A 14,572-nucleotide genomic window follows, 5' to 3' on the forward strand; every position below is an offset into this window, starting at 1 on the left:
ATCAATATCTGGTGCCACAGTTACAGTCTTTGCTACTTTTAAAAAGTCAGAATCATTTAAGAACATCACTAAATTTCTAAGAAGGTTCTTCTTTCTTGTCTTTGTAAAACCTAATTCTGCCATGGAAATTTTGGCCTAATTATTAAATGGCTCTTAATTTTTAAGTTTTCTGTCTACATTAAACTAATACATATTTAACAGCACCTTATAAATTATTACACAATCACTGACTTAATCAAGGAAGTTCTGGTTTTAAGATTAAATTAAAAGAAAAAGATCTTGAAGTCTAAACATGAATCTTCTGTTTCACTCAAAAAATTATATACTCTTATGGTACCATACTAACACAGAGAGATAAGGAAGAAAGTTGTTAATATGAAATATCTCCTGTGCCTGTTGAAAAGGACACAAAAATGGACAGGAAGAAACAGAACTAAGAAAATAGTTCCACTTCATCAAAGTAAATACATTTTTCACATAAAGATGGAGTTAATTAACAAAAGGATTAGAGGTCATTGTGTATAGTTAATTAAAGGCAGTATAATTGGACAGCTGCAAAGTACACTTCAGCTTTAAAATAATGTTAATATTTACCCTCTATGCATTCAGCTAAATTGCTAGATAGATTGAAGGTTAAAGGGTAGCTCATAAAGATCTCTGTGGTGTGTGGCAATGAACACTGTTGCCAGTTATTGCAAATGGACTTAGGACTAAGGGCAGCTCTAAAACTGGGATGAGAACTGCTCCATGTAATACCAATTTGAAGGAGATAAATGCTCTTCTGTGGAGTGATAAATATGTTTCAGTCATACATTTGCTTCCTGTTTGTGAACTCTGATAAAGCCTGGGCCAACGCAAACCTTGCACCTCTTCATGGAAACAAATGGGAACTTAATAGAAATTTAGAATGAATTATTTTATATTACTTTGTCACTTCTGGTTTCTTAGAGCAGCTGCAGATACCAGGGTTCTTTTGGGACTTCCTTCGGTGCTTTCTTGTCTCGATAATATTTTCACGTTCCTCAGAGAAGGTAATACAGCTCTTGAACACCATCCTTTGTGATTCCACCATCTGTGTCCTTCTCTTTGGATTCCTGTCACACAAGGGGACATGAGGAGAAATTATTTAAACAGAAAGATAAAAAATATGATTTTATAGAAATATTTTATTCTGTAAGGAAAGTACTATTGCCTTAGGAATTAAAATATGAAATACTTTTTTATTAAAACCTTTAGTAAGGGCACATTTTTATTTTCTGATCTGAACTATGAATCTCTAGGAATTAAAATATGAGATACTTCAATATTAAAACCTTTAATAAAGGCATATTTTTATGATCTGCTCTGTGAGTCTCATATACAGAAGAAGCAAAGGTGATCCAAAGAAGAATCAATAAAATTGTAGCTAATATTTTGTTAAGTACTGTATAATTATTTTTATTTTTTTCAAATTACAACTGTAGAAATTTTTTAAAAAGATAATTAAAAAGAGTAATTTGTCAAAAACTCCTTGACTTGGAAAACTAATGATCGTGCACTCTGCTGAATTTGAGGGAGGAGATAGATATAAATATATATATTTGGAATTTTTTCCCAATCACTTCAATTTGAAAGACAGTTTTTGATGAAATAAGAAAGAAGCTTTCCTAGTAATCTAATCCAAATATTGTCTGCTGTATACATTTTGCTTGGCTGATTCAGCAACAATTCTGACAGTTTAGTTTTTCTTTTTAATTTTTTTTTTTTTTTTTTTTTTACATTTTCTGTGATACCACTTGGTAAAGGTTAAGGTTAATTGTTAAGGTTTATCCATTAAGGTTGATAACATTAGAATGGTACAGGTCTGATAGATATTAGTCATTTTCTACTGGTAGTAGAAATGGCTTTCTTAAATTATTTGCCCCATTTGGGTGTTTAATGGTAGCTGAAAGTAGTCAGGTTCCAAAAAGCAATTTGAATGCTGTTAAACTAATTAAGGAGTTAAATGGCTCCATAATAAACAGAAGATCTTGAAAGTTACCTTCATTAGTTACAACAGGAAAAAGGTCATTAATGTGATGGGAAGTACCTGAAGAAGTCCCCGCCTGGAGGCAAATCCTGTCATCAGGGCAGTCTGCAGACTCAGGAGTATTAGTATGAACACTCCCATGGCTCCTGGGTCACTTTTTATTTTTCGTTGGAGAGAAGGGTTTTATGTTGTTTAGATTGTCTAGAAAGTGCTTGTTCTTTATTTTCCTTACGTCCTTTGTTAGCCTATAGTATTTTATTTGGCATCAAGGAGGAGAAACAAAAGCATGCCTAAATTTCCCTTATTTCCCCTCTGTTTGGAAGGATTAAGTATATAGATGTATTAGTTTATTTCTGGGTACATCACTTCCTAGTAAAAATAATCTTCATGAGCTGAGCAGGACTACAGTTCACTTGTAATTTAAATAATCAGAAAATATCCTGTGTTGGAACATACTGCTAAATAAAAGAATACTTTCATTTTTGTTAGCTGTCTATAAAAATTATAATTGTTTGATTTATGTGTTAATATAAAGATATAGATAGATGCAGACATCTGCTTCATGGTAATTGTCAGGTCTTGGGATATGCATACCAGCTGACGTGCTTTGATGGGAAATAGGTTTTCTGGGATATGCTGTGGTCACACCAATGGGGTTCAGCGTTGAATATTGGCACCTGGTGTGGCCACTGGGGGCATTGGATAGGCCTCTGAGAACACGGGGTTAAAAGCAGGGCTCTCCCCTAGGAAGCTCCTTTGGGTTTCCGGCGGGAAAGAGTTCAAAGAGTTCGGGTCTCTCCCCTGGCCCAGCTGCTGGCTGGGCAGGGGGAGGGGAAAAGCCATGTGGCCGGGAGAGGTAGGCCTGAGCCCCGGGGTGGAAGGGTGGAAGAGAGAGAGAGACACCGAGAGCCATTGGGCAGCCCCCCCTGGGAGACAGAGAGAGAGAACAGCCTGTGCTTATGACTGTGTTACCTTGAAACTTGATAAAACATGTGCCAGCAGCAGGGCTGAGAAGGAGAAAAGGGGGGGGGGGGGGGGGTGTAGTGAGAAGGTGTCCAGCCACTTGTGGGAGCGTTTAACCCCTTTTTGGACAATAAAAGCTTTACAGAACATTAACCCTTCCTAGAAGAGAGATAGAGTGGAAGATGAAGAAGGAAATGGGCAAGTGTGATGAAGGTCTGAGCCAGTGACAGATGTTGAAAGAATAGAGAAGACTCTTAGGTGGGAAGAGATGATGGAGTAGCTTATGCTGGACTCTTTTTGTATAGCCATGGACAGAACCACGTTCCTTGTGATACAGAGACTGCATCCAGGGGAAGGCAATGCCTCAGAACCAAGAGGGTTCAGTGTTGGTACCCCTCGGCCCCAGGGGGTGAAAAATATGGGGGGGACAGGTGTCCCAAAGGTGAGACTGCGCTCTTTTTGGAACAGGACAAAGTATCCTTAAAAGATGACCTTAGAAGCAGCTCTGGTCTGTGTTCAGTGGTGAGAGCACTGGACATGAAAGGAAGAGGTCACCCTGGCCCAAGAAGGACTCCTTCTCCTCTTGATGAACTGAGAATTGATTATCTACAGGGTGGTGATGGACTGAGAGCCGGTGATTTGGGGGATGGACGTATTGGAAATTTGGTGGGGGGAGGAAGAAATGTATTTGTAAGGTTTTCATTTTTCCTGTGCATTCCTTTTTATATATAGTTGTAGTGTAGTTAATAAAGTTTTGTTTTCTTTATTTCTAAGTGGAAGCCTGCTTTGCTTATTCCTGGTCACATCTCACAGCAGAAACCAGGGAGGGTGTATTTTCATGGGGGCACTGGCATTGTGCCAGTGTCAAACCATGACACCAGCATATTATGCAAATGAATTAATTAATGCCTCCAAGAACCAGCAATACAAAGTTATCAGTCACTTCTTAACTGTTGGCAGATTTTGAACAAATTTTAAAACTTCTTTATCCCGAAATTCTGCAATAAATTTAGTCATTATCTTAATCTCATAAATTCAGCAAGATCAATAGATCTATCAAATATAATTGGTACCCCTAGAAATTTTTCTATTAGTAATAAAGCACAGTAGCTTCTGTGATAAATACGTTCTGTAGTTTTAATTCAGTTGCCAGATGAATTGGGTGGAATATACTGCAAATTGTCCTTTCTTAAGTCATTGACATTTTTGCTTTAGCAGAGCTAGTTTAATCTGATCTGACTGGGCAGATGTGTCCACCCCTGCAGATTCTGTTGGAGTCAATGGAGCTTCACACAGTTTTATAGCCATTATTTGATGCAGAACTGGCATTGCTGTATAAAATGTGTGCTGCAGAGGCTTCTATTTTTTCTGGAATATAAAGCAAGTAAATAAAAAATGCCAGAATGGGGCTGATAAAGAGGTAGAATATCTCACTTTCTTTTATAAATAAAAATTGTTGCTAACTTAAAATTACAAATATTTCCTTAGTGGAAACAATACTCATTTTGAGATGGCCTTTTAACTTCTATGCCAAAAATGAGTACAGTGAAGATATAAAATAAGTACATATTTCATGCTTTCTGTTAATCTATTCTGTTCCCAAGATTATTGAATGCATTCATCATTAAGGTGTTAAATCTTTGGAAAATCTAACTGGATAAAGTACAAACATTAACATGTTCTTCATTTCTTGAGAGGGCGTCAGATGGGCAGAACTGAAAGCCAGGGAAGGAGGAAAAACCTAAGGCAAGCTCATAATTTGTAAGTCTAAATCTCTGGTTTTGAAAAAAAAATACAACTAGTGATTACAATTTTTCTTCTCCACATTTTCAAAAATATGTAACAAGATAAAAATATGTCATCAATGCTATTGATAATGCTAATAAATATATTTTATAATGCTAATAAATATATTTTATAAGCCTTTATCTGGAGACACCACAAATAGTATGTAAGTAGAGATCTTCTCTTGAATAATAGATACACAAGAAACTCTTGTTGCCAGAGAAAGCTTAGAAAGTTAAAGCATTCATTTACATCTTAATGTAGCTATGGCCTCCTGATATTAAAAATATAGATGTAAATGTAAATCTCACAATAGTTCAATAGTTTTCTGCAGGCCATGTCACAAACACGGAAGTTAGACTCTATATTGTATGTAAGCTATATAAGGCTATGCAGAAATTAAAATGATGTTAACCATAGACTTGTAATAAAGGCACTCTATTTAAGAGTATTTGTAAGAGCACCTTATAAATCACAGAAGTAGTTTTGCAACAATTTTTGGAGCTAAAGTAATATAATTTGAAACAGTATCCTGATATAGCCTTCATTTTTCTTTCAAAGATGTTGTATTTTACAAAAATATATGTGATTTTATCCAGAATTCAAGCAATGGAAAACCAGGAAAGTATGCCAACCTTTTACCCCTTTATTGTTGAGAAATCCTAAAAAATTTTGTCTGGAAGAGACAATAAACTTGTGATCATAGTCAAATCTCTTTCCTGGAAATTAAATTTAATCTGCTAATTAATTTTCAAAGTGCTACTGATGAATGTCTCTCACACAACCATAGAGATTTTGTGTTCATTGTTATAATTCTTTCAACATTGTATTGCATCCTTTTAGAGGGAATTCAGAGTCTCAGAGAAATGCAAATATACAAACAGATAATAGCAGTACCATGTCTTTTCAGCAGAAAAGTATCACTTGAATATCTTGTTTGATGTGCTATCTTTTGGATCCAAAATAGATCCTTGAAATGTAATAATTTTGGTGTTTCAGGGATTCGTGATTTTATAAATCTGCTTTTAAAGGGCAAGAACGACTTTGAGGGGTCCATTACAGAGTACTTCATTTGCGGCCTGTGGTTAATCTGCTTTGAGACTCCAGCAGACACAAAATATTTCACTAGCAGCAACAGTGGGAAGAGAAAAGATAGAAGATCTGTAAAGTCGTAGTGTCTCTATACATAACCACAATGCCTCTTGCTAGTCAGTAATGAACACCATAACAACACAGACTCAGAAATTGATTTCATTTTATGCTGTTGGAGAAACACAGAAGTCAACCCTGCTAACACTGAAGTGAGTGAGGAAAGGACTCCACCAGGTCTTCCTTCTCAAACTAAGGAGATTGCTGTGGTTACTCTCAGACATTCAGTTCCCCTAGATGCTACTGCTAGGCCGACCAGTCTTGATCTCTGTTAGTACAGCTTGGGAGCTGGAATGAGATGATCTTTAAGGTTCCTTGCAAGCCAAATTATGGTATGATTCTGTGATTCCCATTCTTAAAGTGAAGGCCTTAATAATATTTGGGGTCAGAATCAGACCCTCTTGGAATAATTACAATAATGTAAAATTGTTTATTTTGTTAACACATCCATCTATTCCTCCTGATCCTTCAGCACACACATATCTTGTTAAAGGAGTGTGCAGAGTCCAATTTGTGATGTGTTTTATGCTTATGCTAAAAATTCTGTGTGGTGAGTCTTCCTTTGTCTAGAACTTGATAATCCCTTTAGCAATCTATCATTCCTTTCTAATGCCATTACCCTTGTTTTCTTCACTTCTCAATGATGGCTCACAATGCCAAGAGTAATACAATCTGAACCTTAATACAGATGTCCTCTGAATAATTATTCACTGGAAATTTACCTTGGAACACTGACATCCTTATAGTATGTGTGTGTGTGTGTGACTATATGCTGTATATTTAAATATATATATACACTTAAACATGCATACATTATACACACACTCAAACATACACTGCAGTGAACATAACAAGAATACATGATTCTGTATTATTCAGCCCTTGAGGGAGGGCATCTTAATCATGGAATGACTCCCCAGTAGAAGGAATACCTTGACAAACCAAAGAAACTGTAGGGCCATCATATTGTTTGAGGGCTGGAGAACATTATACAGGAGAGTAAGCTGAGGATGCTTGGTATGATCTTAGAATGACATAAATCTAAAGAGAAGTGGGCTGATGGCAAAATTTTGGGCTTGACTTTAGCTTTATAATAGGTCTTTATGAGCAAGAGTGGCCTGACTCTCCCGGAGGATGCCCTTCATGAGGCTAGAGACAACAAGCACAATATAGGATACTATGCTTAGGTAAGGATAGGAAATTCCACTGTAAAAGATCTATGTTGAATTGCCCTGATAAGGACTGTAGAGGTTCTCCAAAGTTGAGAAGGAGAAACTTCTTCTAGGTTTGAAGGCAGACCTCTTTTAGGCAGAAGTATTTTCATCATGACCTGCAGCATGACCAGTCTAAATTATTCTGTGATTCAGCAATTTGAACTGTTTAGCAAAATGTTAAAAATCCAGCACTGAAGAGTAATCATGATGTTAGGTAATTGGAATGGCTTTAAATAAGAGTGTATTCTCACAAGGAAAGAAAATACCTGTTTGAAATAAGATGAAGACAATAATTTAACCACTGTGCTTTTGTGCATTTACCCAGTGCAACGTATTTTTTTATTCAAGTTTCATGAAGATGCTTATAGATAATTTCTGACTCTAATAAAATCTTTTTTAGCCCTAACAGAGGGCTAAAAGAGATTTCTCTTATGAACAATGTAATTTGGTATTTTACTTCTTTGTGAAGATAATCAGATGTATTTTGGGCAGGTATCTAGGTATCATATTCAAACTGACATTGGATCACTTGGAAATTTGGTCGTATTTCATATCTGATTTTTTACTGAATTGCTGGACCATAAGCAAGTACTATTACATCCAAATCGTGACATTTTAAACATACATTACAGTTGCATGTTTCCATGCTTATATTTTGGAAGGATAGAAATAATAATTCTATATACCAGTTCTGAAACTCATCCTACAGGTTTGTCTTATGTAGAAGAGAGATTTTATTTTCTTGTGCTATATACCTTATCTGATACATTATACTGATTTAGACTTATTAACAAAAGGTTTACCTTTTGTCAAAATGAAAGTAACCAAGCCTTTTTGTGAAGTAAATCTGTAAGTATAGACGTGGCTAAAGCAAATGCAAATAGCCAAAAAATTATTTTGGTGCTTGCAAAAAGTTTAATTCAGGGTGCAGGATCCAATGAAAACTTTGAGACTCTAAGAAAAATGTATTAGAGGAGATATCATAAGATGAGCACTAATAATCATAAAGAATTCAATATGAAACCTCTCCAATGTGCTAAAAAAGACAATATTGATGAAAAATGTGAAGAAGTTATACCAAGCTGTGCAGATCAGATGCCTGCACTCCATGGTGTTATGTATTCAGAGGAGAAGTGGGTACATCAACATGGACCTGGCCTTAGGCAGATGTGCTTGACCTGTGGGACCAAGTGTGCTAAATCCATACCCAAATCTTATATCTTCATATATAATTCTGTCCATTCAGCAAATGGTAGGCTATTCCTCTCCCTCTTTTGTCTCACAAAAATGTTCTGACAAGTCTTTCTGATGGTATTTTAAAAGTTGATGTGATCATATATGTGTAAACCCATATAAATAATAAATCTGAACAGGGGAAAAAAATCACCAGCAAATTTGAATTTGACAAAGAACTCCACTTTTGAGACTGCTGCATTGACCTTTTTAAGATGCTTTGAAAAGTACATTTCTTGAAGTTTGAGAGCACCAAAAGAACACTTACAGTTCAACAGTGCATTTTAAACATTTTAGAACACCTAGAAAATTATGCTTTGTGGCATATGGCAATGATTACATTCTGCCTCCTGGAAAAGCTAGTACCTGCTTGATGCTTTCAAGTCTCCTAGAAGCAGATGTGTGAAAAAGAGTACTGCAAGAATTTAGGTATTTATTCAGACCCAGATGGCAACATCCTCCTGCAGAGTATGAACTCGGGTTTGCTCACATCATGGTGTTCCTCAGTACTGGTTGGCCTCTTTTCATATATTCCCTTCCTAGGCTGGCAGCTGTGGATGTGTGTCTTTTCCCCATTATGCTGACCATGACCTCAGTCACTGTTCCAGAGCTGTGATAGAATGCAGGGAAACCTTTTTGTACTGTTATAGGCACATGGTGTGGTTCCTCCAAATAGAGAGGAATTTTATCCTTGACATGTCTAATCAGTCTTTGGCAGTTTAAACATCTCAGGTATTTTTAAATTGCTTTAATAGGACATTTTTCTAAAGAAATTTTGTTTTCTTACATTCTGTTTCTGAGGAAAGGCTATACTAGTTTCCTCTTGTAGCTTCAGCAAAAACAATTTTTAAAGATAGGATATTTTTTTGTTTAATATAATTTAAAATGTATTTTATGCTTGCAGAATTTGCCTTGGAATTTAAAGCATTGCCAAAGTGAATATACTTAATATGTTTTGCATTAGGTTTCTCCTACCCCCTTTTATATTTTGACTTCTTTGTCCATTTTGGTAAATAAAGCCTATTTTTTGAAAGACTTCTAGAAGAGGAGTCCTATTTCCACAGATCTTTTTATCTATTCTGATGAATGCGCTTATAAGTTATACAATTCAAAGTTACATTGCTCAAAGAACTTCATTAGAACTCCTGTGGCTAAAAAGATTTTGTCTAGCATTCCTCATCTTCTGCCAATAAAAATGTTACACCTATTTACAACAGAATTTACAATTGGAGTTATTTAAAATTAGATCTAATTTTAAGTACTGCCAGTTACTGTATGAGCAAGTGACTATGCCTTAAAGTGAGAAGAAATAAAAAAGGCATTCCAGTTTTTCCTAGGTATTTCAACAAATATCTTCTTGAACAGCCCACCTGATGCCCCAAAATGCTTTTCACATTACAAAAATGTTAAGAAAAGGTTTGTTTCAGTTGTTTTAAAGGACAGATGACTGTTTTTCTTTTGAAGCACAGTGTACAGAAGTAAGCTAGGAGATCATTTTTCCAGAAAATACTCTTAAAGTTGCCTTTCATTAAACATTTCTGTTTTAAAATGATGTTTACTTGCATCAGCTGTTGAGTGCCAATAAATCTGGATGGAATCCAAGTCCATTGCAATCTATTTCTCTTTTCATTAAAAGTCATGTGACTTTAAAACAGCAATTGTGTCTTGTTTCTCCTTAGCTCCCTCAAGAATCAAATTCTAAGGTTTTTTTTAACCCTTCCTCCCTTTTATCTGTGAAATTGTGGATCCTTTTCCATGAAAGAAATAATTTCTGAGCTTTCTTCATGTTCTTTGCAGCATAGGTCAGGCTTTTCTAAACCTATAGGTCCTGCAGGCTTAAAAGTATGTTATAAGCCACATTTTCTCCTTGTGGAATTAGCAACTTACTAAAAGCACTGTTTCTGGTTATGAATAAAATTAGTACAATAGCTTGATGGTAGGAAAACTTAATCCTGTCATATTCAGCTTCATGAATAATTCACAAGGTACAATTTCATGTTTATCCCATTGTTTAAGATAGAAAGTATATGTATGCCATCCATGCTTTTTAATAACAATTTTCTAGTGTGTGTAGAAAAAACCCATGCTGTTACCTCTGCAATGCATTTTTGTTTGTTCTTATTTGAATTTTCATACTGAATGTAGAACTGTTGTAGACATTCACATTATAAATTATTTTCTTCCAGAATATCTCAGCTGAGTGTTTATTAAAATATATGGAAAATGTTACAAACACAAGAGAAATAATAATATTTTAATAATCTCATTGTCTCTGAATCTTTTAGAAGTAGAACAGGAGTTTCAGAACTCCTGTTTAAGTCAAAACCTCAGGTTTAAGTCAGAGGAAATTACATTAGAAATGTCAAGGCAAGATGCCATAGATAAAAAAGCAATGCTGTGTTGTAAATATATTCAAAACAGAATAAGAACAATGTAGTCCTGCTCTGTGTTGGTTTTTCCATGCTCAAGGATAAAAAAATTCCCTAACCATTAAGACTGCAACACCTAGAATACTCTCAGGATAAATTCAAAATTCTCTTTACTTAAGTTGTGAAGGACACTCATGCTTTTGTCCTATCTCCTTATATAAGTGCCTCATATTAGTAGTTCTAGTGCTTTATGAAAAAAAATGTTGGAAAACTATTTCAATTAAAACCCAAAAAATGGGAAGAAGCCAAAACCAGTAGTAAACCACTGAAAACAAAATGGAGTTAATTTGTGAATAAATGGCAAAATGCAGATTTGAAGGAAACAGCGTAATATCAGTAATTAATCTTAAATCAAGTGAGTTAATAAGGTGATGTGGGAAAAAATGTAGCAATAACTGTTCATTCTACTTTTTATTGCATATTATAAGATGCGTTTATTATGGCATCTTTAAATGGTCTTTCCTCAAGAATTTTTTCTAATACCTTATTTTCTAATAGTGTGTCCTTTTTATGTATCCAAATTTGATGTTACTGATTGTCTTCAGGTGCCCATATTGAACAGTACACAGGTGTTGTGTTGCTATTGTGTTTTTAGGTATGTAATTCTAGCACAACTGCAGTGTGGCTAGTTTCTTAAATTAAAAAGTAAAAAGGTGAGTCCTAATTGTGTTGGACTCTATTTGCTCTATAGCTTTGCAATGTTATAAACTAGTAGAAATCTTTAGTCTTAAAAAGTTCTCAATTATATTGTTCTCATCACTGAATAATGTTTTATAAACTGAATTAGTCATAAACCTCATGATAAAGAAGACTAACTAGGGACAAAACAATTTGAAAGGCTTCATCTATTGAGTTTGGTTCACAATCTGAGAAAATGCTGAAATATTATTATGAGAGAGATTTCAAATAATTAAAAATTTAAACATAACTTAGCTTTCCATATTGTTCCAAATCCAAACCTTAAATAAATCTTGACTATTGTCAGCCTTTCAGGAATATCTGTCTGTACAGAACTTTTTCTTTTAGAAACAATATAAAATACAAGAGTCTTCTCTAGATGTGAGTGTAGCATTGGAATACAAGCTTAGCACAAATTCCAGTTTGTTTATGGTCCCCCATACTGTTCTCAGTTATTATTTACCCCTTTATTCAGCCCTCCTGCTATATTACCATAGACACTAATCCTCATATTTTTGTTTTGTCTGTGTCATCCTCCCCCTTAGGACAGGTTAGAATTCTAATGCCCAAAAATATTCTCACTCCATTCAAAACATTTTGACTTCTCCTGAGTTAAAACTTATGTATCAGTTACTAATTCCCTACATGTACTCTCATGCACATATTCTTCTTGACAATTAATGGCAACTTGTATGCAGTTTAGCATAGAAAAGCTATGTACTGTGTACTGACTAGAACCCCTTTTTTTCCACAAGGATGTAAATGGGTTTTATTTATACAAATATATTTAGATAAATTTATATATCTATATAATTTATATATTTTTTCTATATTTATATATTTATATACAGTTTCACTTTTTTAGATGACTTGATGTCTTCCACGGGGGTGTGTTGTAGCTCCAAATCAGTCTTTTGTTCCTTGATTTCTTAATGGATTCTGGTTTTTAGTTGGTCATAACTATGTTTTAGTCTGGATATAGCTTGATTCTTGTTTTAGCTTGTGCTCTGTATTACCACTATCAAAACCCTCACAGCTTTAGAAACTGCTTGCAAATGTGCTGTGATCTTGACAACTGCTGAACTAGTTTCATTTGGCACATCCTCTCATTAGATTCCTTCATCTCTTTTCATGCTTCCACAACCAAACATTCCCATTTTTCTCTGTTAATGTCAACTTAAAATTTTCACTTACCATAGTACTTAAACTAGATTTTTAGAAAACAAACAAAAAAAAAATTGTAAATACTACAGATTGAAGAATGATATATTTGAAAATTAGGTGGGAAAGGACCTTCAGTGGCTGTCTAGTCTAATCTTTTCCATGACTGCACACCCTGTCTTTCCTTAAGACTCAGTACATCTTCATAGCAGCATTCCCTCTATAAAGGTGTTCTTCCATGTCTCTGTAATCCCAGTGAGGTTGTAGTCCCCTCACCAAGGCCCTATATTGGAAACCCTAAGAATCACAGCATGTAGGTATGTTGAAGACTATTGCCATAACTATTTCTTCAAATCACTTAGTCTCTTCTGGTCCAACAAGAAGTTGGAGGTTGGTTATTTTTTAGGGGATGGTGGTGGGGGTAGAGGATGAGGAACCTCTCGGGAAAAGTTCTGAATTGAAAATGAACCAGCTGTGCTGCATGCAGAAGTTAATTTTCCTTAAAATTTGTCTCATAGTAATAAAAGTCATTTGAGTGTCAATAGGAAGACCAATACATGATGGAGTGACACAAATATGCTGTTACTCTTGAAGTGTTCTTATTTTATGTGAGCTTGCATGGATGCTGAAGATAATGACTGTACTGTGTATATCCTACTCTGCTATCTTTTTGAATAAAAGAGAGATTGCAAAGACTACTAGGCCACCTATTGTTGCAGTAGATTGTCTGCTGTGTGGAAAGTAAAGTATTGTGCGCTGAAAACTGTATGAAAAATGTTCAGAAATGTTTTTTTTTTAATTCTGTAAGTGATGTTATTATTCTGATGTTATTATTCTTATTACAGTTGTAGGCATAGTAGAGTGGTCCATAGTTGCTTATAGAATCATAAACTAAAATTCATAAAACAATACAATTAAAACAAAAGAGGAACAATATATATGTGATGACCTCCAAAAGTGGGGGATTATTTTTGTTCTCAGATGTTTGGAAGACACTATTCTAAGTAACAGCAACCAAGACAAGAAAGTATTTTTATTGGAGTTATTTCTTAACGATGGTGAAAAATAACTTGAAGGAAAATAGCGATCATCTTTGGTGTTCTGTTTGTATTTTGGCCAGCTATCAATCTTAATGTCCTAAGTGAACTAAAATAATAGAGCAAAATACCTGATTCAATTGCTCATTAAAACCTTTATTAGAATATTTTTTCATGTCAAAACACAGTGATTTGAAAATATGTATTAGAAACAACTTTTGTTTACATTGTGTCCATGTATACATATTGAAATAGAGATCCCAATTTAGTTATCATGGTTCAGGAAGGTCAGGGCTCTAGGTTTCCTCAATTTTTGTAGTAGTTTGGGAATGGCACTCCTGCTCCCTTCCTCCCACCCACACAGCAGAGAGAGACAAAAGGCAGAGATAAGGGGCTGAGGTAAGAACAATTTACTGGAAACAGCAATGAGGTAAGAAAACAAATAGTATTGGCAACAACACTGATAACAACAGTGTACAAAAAGAGGGTGTTTTACATGAAAAACACTCACTGATCTAACCTGACATGACACAACACTGAGAAAATAGACAAAACATCAGGAAGATCTACTTCACCTAGCCTTTTTTCCACCCAAAGCCATGCCCCTTCTTCTCTGAAGTGAGGGTCCCATACTTCCAGCCCCCCAGCAGTGGTATGAGGTAGTGTAGAATAACAACCCAGAGACAGCCACACAGCTCCAGGTTCCAAACCCTCATTGCTACTTTGAAAAATTAACCCTGTCCTTGGCTGAAGCCAGGACAGGATAGAAAGAACCAATATCAATCCCTGAAACATATTGTATCAATTTTGATTTAATTTTCTAGATCAGCTCTGCTATCCAGCCATCAAGCTTAGACCTGCAACTTACTATCATCTTGTACTTGTAATTCAGCATTTTTTATTTTTAGTGATAAA

Source organism: Agelaius phoeniceus, chromosome Z (assembly GCF_051311805.1).
Source record: "Agelaius phoeniceus isolate bAgePho1 chromosome Z, bAgePho1.hap1, whole genome shotgun sequence".
NCBI lineage: Eukaryota > Metazoa > Chordata > Aves > Passeriformes > Icteridae > Agelaius > Agelaius phoeniceus.